Source organism: Bos taurus, chromosome 7 (assembly GCF_002263795.3).
Source record: "Bos taurus isolate L1 Dominette 01449 registration number 42190680 breed Hereford chromosome 7, ARS-UCD2.0, whole genome shotgun sequence".
Taxonomy (NCBI): domain Eukaryota; kingdom Metazoa; phylum Chordata; class Mammalia; order Artiodactyla; family Bovidae; genus Bos; species Bos taurus.
Window position 1 is genome coordinate 59,218,325 of NC_037334.1, and position 8,402 is coordinate 59,226,726.

Sequence of the window (8,402 nt, forward strand, 5' to 3'; positions counted from 1 at the left end):
GGTTTTGCCATACATCTTCATGAATCTGCCACGGGTGTACACGTGTTCCCCATCCTGAACCCCCCTCCCACCTCCCTCTCCATACCATCCCCCTGGGTCATCCCAGTGCAGCAGCCCCAAGCATGCTGTATCATGCATCAAACCTGGACTGGCGATTTGTTTCACATATGATATTATACATGTTTCAATGCCATTCTCACAAATCATCCCACCCTCTCCCTCTCCCACAGAGTCCAAAAGACTGTTCTATACATCAGTGTCTCTTTTGCTGTCTCGCATACAGGGTTATCGTTACCATCTTTCTAAATTCCATATATATGCATTAGTATACCGTATTGGTGTTTTTCTTTCTGGCTTACTTCACTCTGTATAATAGGCTCCAGTTTCATCCACCTCATTAGAACTGATTCAAATGTATTCTTTTTAATAGCTGAGTAATACTCCATTGTGTATATGTACCACAGCTTTCTTATCCATTCGTCTGCTGATGGACATCTAGGTTGCTTCCATGTCCTGGCTATTATAAACAGTGCTGCGATGAACATTGGGGTACACGTGTCTCTTTCAATTCTGGTTTCCTCAGTGTGTATGCCCAGCAGTGGGATTGCTGGGTCATAAGGCAGTTCTATTTCCAGTTTTTTAAGGAATCTCCACACTGTTCTCCACAGTGGCTGTACTAGTTTGCATTCCCACCAACAGTGTAAGAGGGTTCCCTTTTCTCCACACCCTCTCCAGCATTTATTGCTTGTAGACTTTTGAATCGCAGCCATTCTGACTGGCGTGAGATGGTACCTCATAGTGGTTTTGATTTGCATTTCTCTGATAATGAGTGATGATGAGCACCTTTTCATGTGTTTGTTAGCCATCTGTATGTCTTCTTTGGAGAAATGTCTATTTAGTTCTTTGGCCCATTTTTTGATTGGGTCGTTTATTTTTCTGGAATTGAGCTGCAGGAGTTGCTTGTATATTTTTGAGATTAATTCTTTGTCAATTGCTTCATTTGCTGCTATTTTCTTCCATTATGAAGGCTGTCTTTTCACCTTGCTTATAGTTTCCTTTGTTGTGCAGAAGCTTTTAATTTTAATTAGGTCCCATTTGTTTATTTTTGCTTTTATTTCTAATATTCTGGGGGGTGGGTCATAGAGGATCCTGCTATGATTTATGTCAGTATATATTTAATTTTTGATTAAATTGTGATTTTTTTTTGTTAATTAAATTGGGTTCTTTGCTGTTGTGTGAACATATGTGGAAAATAGTGTTTAAAGCCTGAGCATGAAAGACAGAAAACAAAATAGAACAGAAAAAGAGCCTAAGCGTGAAAAGAGCTGAGAGACTGTTTTAATGCTTTGGCCATGGAAATCTGGGTAGGAATATGCTACCATCTTCACATTCCTAAAGACTGAGAATTCTTAGGCAGGTTGACTCCCAGATATGTCACATTGAATGTAGCTCTAGTCTGATGACACCAAATGTAACAATATGAGCACCAACTATTACAATTTTCACCCCTTACAGAATAATGTGAAAGTACTCATGGGAAAACTATTTCCTTAGTCATTAGGTTTGTTAATGTCAGGTATTAGTACTTTATGGGTTAAATGAAGCATTTATTGTTGAGTGATATTCTGAAAGTTTCTGTATAATGACACTGCAAGAATTTGTGATATGTAGTCACAGGGCTAGGGGGAGGGAACAGAATGACTCATGAGTGAGGGATGTTAAGAGTCAAGAAAAAATCCAGAAATTTGTAAAATCCTGGTTAGGTTAACTTTGTATTATTAATAGAATTATTTCTTCACATAGTTTCAGTTTTTGTATTTTCCATTAAACAAAAAGGCTACTTCCTAATTTTGTATATTATTTCATCAAGTTGAATGATCTTTTAATAGTTATGTTTTGGAAAAGATTTGTCAAGCACCAACTACATGGGGTGTATTTGTCTAGGAATTGGGAGTCCATTACAGGATGAAACAGAACTAATTCTTGACCTGAAACTCAAGGAGGGAAGACAGACAATAAAATGAATTACTTTAGATAAAAGAGTACAGAGGAATTGTGTCACAGGGAGCACTTATCTTGTCCAGTCAGTCATGGAGGACATTGCCTGAAGAAGTCATATGCAAGTTGATATCTAAAAAATGAACAAAAATTAGCTGCACCCTAAGGCAGGTCTGGTTCTGTTCATTCATTCATTCACTCATCCATTTTTAAGACTAATGTTTGTTGTTTTCCTACAATGAGACATGCCCTATTCTAAGTTCCAAGAACTCAGGAATGAATAAGCACTCCCTTTCTAAAACAGGGGAATAGATAAACAGATACATAAGATAATTTCAGGTACTGATGAAGAATAAAAATAAGGAGGAGGAAGGGGGAGGAGAAGATGATGATTATACAGGTAAATGTGTTGGGGGAAGATACCTGGGAACCCGTTGCTCTGGGGAAATGACCCTTAAATAAAGAAGAGCCAACCATGCAAGGAGCCTTTTAAAGTTATCCTCAGTATTTTACCTTCCTTTCCTTATTCACAAAGCCTCAGTAAATTCCAGTCAAAAAGTAGAACCTTTGTTCTACTTTTCAGGGACGTTTCAAGTAGCAAAAACGACCAGTTTAGGGAAACTGCCTTCTCCAGTTGATAACAGAAGAGACTAGTAATGCTGATCTCCCCTGGACAACAGTGTAACCAAAAAAATAATCAATTCCAAGGGTCACCAGCAACAGAAACTTTAGAATGGTGGCTTGATAAAGACCTGAGGGCAGGTGAACTAGAAGATCTATTTCCCAACCACATAAATAGCAAGAATGGGGGGAAAAAAATCTCAGAAGTATTTGAGGAACCTTTGAGATGGGATAATTTTTGAACAGAGGGTCATTAATCCCATCATAAATTGGTTATGAAAAGGAAGAATGCCCTCATTTTATTGTCACATCCTGTTTAAGCCTGGAGTGTGTACATTAAAACAGTTTTTAATTGGAGTATAGTTGATAAACAATGTGTTACTTTCTGCTCTACAGCAAAATGAATCAGTTATACATATATATGTTTAATACATATACATCAGTTATACATATACACATATCTACTCTTTTTGAGATTCTTTACTCATGTAGGTCATTATAGGGTATTGAGTAGAGTTCCCTGTACTATATAGTAGGTAATTACTAGTTATATATTTTATAGTGTTTAAAGCATACATATATAGTGGTGGATGTATGTCAATCCCAACAGCTATAGATATTTTATTCAACATCTGCTCAAATACTACTTATGCTATAATAATTGCTAACACTCTTTGAACATTATGAACTATATGCATCACTCTCCGGCTAAGTGCTAACATGTGAGCTTCTAGGAGGGAGCTACTACTACTGTTATTATTTTTTTCTTTTTTGTATTTTTTATCTCAGACACAGAGGACTTAACAGAATTTGGCTAAGTTCACAGTGCTTGTTCAGGAGTCCAGTGCAAGCAGTCCAGATCCAGGGCTCTGAATCATTTTGCAAGCCTGGTTCTTATATTCCAGGTCTGTGTTTTTTTTTTCCCTTTAGCAGCTGCTAGGTAGGTATTACCTAGCAGTGTGTGATATTCTTTATATGATGAAGAGTGAATTGTGGGAAAAAGAGATGGAGAATGAGAGGGAAAGGGAGGGAGGGAGAAAGGAGGAGAAAGCATGTGGATAGAATTACTCTGTTTAAAAACTCTGAAGAAAAAGAAAAGTGCGATTTTCCAGATATTATTCCAGATGCAGGTGTTATTTCTCTTACATCTCAAAGCAAACAAAGAAACAAGGTATTTTTAGCCCCGTTTTACAGATGAGGAAATTAAGCTCAGAGTTCAGCAGCTAGGCTCAGCCTCTCATGCCAAGTTTCTGCTCCTTATGATTTTGTACCCTAGGGATGTCTATAAAAAAGAAAGAAAAGCAAAAATAAAGCAGTATCTAACTTGTCTTCCAGCCCTAGATCTATGATACTGAATTAGGCTTTCACACATAAAGGAAAATGAAGGAAGCTTTAAATTTTTTTTTTTAATTGAAACAAGTTGACTTACAATGTTGTGTTAGCTTCAGGTGTACAGCAAAATGATCCAGTTATGCACACACGCACACACACATATACACACACACACATATAATTTCTTTAACATTCACTTACATTATAGCTTATTACAAGACATTGAGTAGAATTCCCTGTGCTATATAGTAGGTTCTTGTTGATTATCTGTTTTACATGTAGTACTGTGTATATTTTAATCTCAAACTCCTACTTTATCCACCCCACATCCTGTTTGGTAATCATAAGTTTGTTTTCTGTATCTATGAGTCTATTTCTATTTTGTGAATAAGTTCATTTGAATCTTTTTTTTTTTTTAATTTCACATGTACGCCTGACCCAGGGATCAAACCCGGGTCTCCCACATTGTAGGCAGATGCTTTACCATCTGAGCCACCAGGGAAGTATATCATTCACATGTAAGCAATATCATGTAATATTTGTCTTTTTGTGTCTTATTTCACTGAGTATGATCATTTCTAGGTCCATACATGTTGCTGCAAATAGCATTATTTCATTCTTTTTTATGATTAATATTCCATTGTGCATATATACATCACTTCTTTATACATTCACCTGTTGATGGACACTTAGCTTGCTTGAAGAAAGCTTTTTTATGGCTGCATAATGGACAGAGGAGCCTGATGGGCTATAGTCCATAGAGTCACAAAGAGTCAGATGCGACTGAACAACTGAGCACGCACACACACAACATATATTTGACCTTAGAAAAGCCCATGTGATCCACTACTCAAATACATTTCATGGGAGAAGTGAGGACACGCCAGCACTCTCAGTGCAGTGCTGGAAGATTTACTAGTATCACCCTGAGGATGCTGGAGTGTCCTTATTTGGGTGCCAAGTATACACACACACGCTGTAGGGAATAATGAAAATTATTTTGTAGTATGCACACCAAGAAATGTACATATTAGTAAGAGTTTTAAGAAAAGTGTAAAACATGTAACAGGCTTAACACAAAAAGACCCTTTCATTCATTTAGGAAGGTCCCTAAGTATGACTACTGCCTCTATCATAAAACAAAAAAAGAAAAGATAATCACCTTGATTGTTATATTTCCTGTATTATTATTATTCTTAGGCATGTTCAACTTTCTTTTTGCATTGCTTTTGACATTTTGGATGTTTTGATATAAAGTCATCCATGGTGATGGCACTATATTAAAAACCCATACTCCTTTAAATGACCAGTTTACTAATGTATACTCCCTTCCATAGTACAAAGTTTGTGCTCAGTTGTGTCCAACTCTTGTGACCCAATAGATGCAGCCTGCCAGGCTCCTCTGTCCATGGGATTCTCCAGGCAAGAATACTGAAGTGGGTTGCCATTTCCTTCTCCAGGGGATCTTCCCGACCCAGGAAAGGAGACCTGCAAACCCAGGTCTTCTGCATTGCAGGCAGACTCTTTACTGACTGAGCTACGAGGGAAGCCCAGTACAAAGTTTATGCACTGCTCTTTTCTTTATTAGCTTCCATGATTTGTTTCTTCTTCTTCTTTTTTTTTTGTTAGTGCTGTTAGGGGCTTCCCTTGTAGCTCAGCTGGCAAAGAATCCACCTGCAATGCAGGAGACCCTGGTTTGATTCCTGGGTCAGGAAGATCCGCTGGAGAAGGGATAGCCTACCCACTCCAGTATTCTTGGGTTTCTCTGGTGGCTCAGCTGGTAAAGAATCCACCTGCAATGTGGGAGACCCGGATCTGATCCCTGGGTTGGGAAGATCCCCTGGAGAAGGGAAAGGCTACCCACTCCAGTATTCTGGCCTGGAGAATCCATACATGGGTTTGCGGCTGAGTGACTTTCACTTTCATAGTGCTATTAATTTTTAAGGAGTTGGTCATGATTAATTTAAATGTGCTTCTAATTTATTTGATGTAAAAATGTTTCAGGTTAGTTCAGTTGCTCAGTTGTGTCTGACTCTTTTAAACCCCATGGACTGCAGCACCCCAGACTTCCCTAACCATCACCAATTCCTAGAGCTTGCTCAAACTCATGTTCATTTGTAGTCCAAGGTCTCTTTGTAGTCCAAGGGACTCTCAAGAGTCTTCTCCAACAAGCATCAAAAGCATCAATTCTTCAGTACTCAGCTTTCTTTATAGTCCAACTCTCACATCCATACATGACTACTGGAAAAACCATAGCTTTGACTAGATGGACCTTTGTTGGCAAAGTAACGTCTCTGCTTTCTAATATGCTATCTAGGTTGGTCATAGCTTTTTTTCCAAGGGGCAAGTGTCTTAATTTCATGGCTGTAGTCACCATCTGCAGTGAGTTTGGAGCCCCCAAAATAGTCTCTCACTGTTTCCATTGTTTCCCCATCTATTTGCCATGAAGTGATGGGACCAGATGCCATAATCTTCGTTTTCTGAATGCTGAGCTTTAAGCCAACTTTTTCACTCTCTTCTTTCACTTTCATCAAGAGGCTTTTTAGTTCTTTGCTTTGTGCCATAAGGGTGGTGTCATCGGCATATCTGAGGTTATTGATATGTCTCCCATCAGTCTTGATTCCATGTGTGCTTCATCCAGCCCAGCATGGACTCATGCCCATTGAGTCAATGATGCCATCCATCCATCTCATATTAATTAAATAATTAGTTTGTAATTTTATGTTAGAAATGTCTCTTAAAAGCAGTTGCTAAATTTCTTTTCAGTTACATGGAGACTCCTTACATTTGATCAGGAATATTTACCCTTTATATTTAATGACTTTTTCATAATTTGACATTTGTTACCTTTTTGTTTATTTCCTTGAATTTATTTATATTTATTGATTATTTGTTTATCAGTACACCATCTCTTTTTTTGATTTTATACTTAAAATTTTGTGTGAGGAGAAAGTTTTTTTTTTTCTATGCTATTAGTTATGTCCTAGTATTTCAAACATTGTTAACCACCAGATTATTTATTTATGCTCATGTAAAATCTATTTTAAGCTTAATTTTATAGGGGAAAAGACCATTCTTATTGGCAACCTTTTTGTTTTGTTTAATCTGGAGAATGAGACTATCTTTAACTGCTTTTTAAAAAATTTGGTCAGCATGACTTAAATTTATTCAAAATATTACATTAATTTGGGATATTTAGTAGCTCCAACTATCCCATTTGCAGTTAATGCTTTATTTTATTTTATTTCTTTTTCTATTGGTTGGTTTTTTGATTATTGGTTTTTTTTTTTTTTTTTTTTACCTTTGGTGTTTAATGTATCAATTTTCTTTCACTGAGTAACAAATTATCACCAACTCGTTGATTTAAAATAACATAATTTTTTATCTCACAGTTTCTGTGTGTTAGGAATCCAGACATGGGTTAGATGGTTCCTATGGTCAGGACCTCACCAGGATAAAATCAGGATGTCAGTTGATGTTTAAATCTCTTCTGCGGCTCTAGGTGTTACTCCCAAGTGATTGGTTGTTGATAGAATTTAGTTCCTTACAGCGTGGAACTGAGGCTCTCGGCTCCTAGTGATCAGGTTTCATTGTCTGAGACATAGCCCTCTTTAAAATACAGCAGTATTATCCTTTAGGATCTGCAGGAATGTGTATGCTCCTGCTTTGAAATGTGCTGACCTTATGTCTCTGACCTCCTGCTACACTGTCATTTAAGGGTTTACCTGATTAAGTCAGGCCTACTTAGGATTATCTGCTTTTAATTAATTTAGAATTAGTAGATCAAAGACCTTAATGACACCTGCAAAATTCCTTTACTTAGTCCTATAACCTAGTGTAAGCTTGGTGGTGGTTTGCTCTCATATTCACAGGACCTGCCACACTCAAGGACACTCACTGGGTATGTGCAACAGGGGGCAGGAATCTTGGGGGCCTTCTTAGAATTCTGCCTACTACAGTGGCTCATTTAAATCATACAAATTCTTCATCAGTTTTGAGAAATATTTGTAAAGACTTGCTAGAGGATTTCTTTCATATGAATATGTTCTATGATGTTTGAAAAGAAGTTCTTGAGATACATCTCTAAATGTTTTATAAAAGTACTGCTTTTATATACAAATGAATATATAGAAGAAAAATACATTGTGCAATATAGGTAAATTTGTAATGAAATGTATATTTTAAAACATTAATTCTAATACTTATTGGCATCATTATAAATTAGTATAACATTATACAAGATTAAGTTGCCTTAAGTTGTTTAAGCTTATGGGGTCAATAATCCCACTCATAAAAATCCACAGTAAGAAAAGGATTAAAGACAAGAAAAATTCTTATGTACAAAAATGTTTAACAGTCTATCATAGTGAATGTTTCAAGTAAGATCAAATTACAAAGCTGGGGAAATGTTAAGGAACTTCATGTGGATTCCCTGAATATATATTGTATGA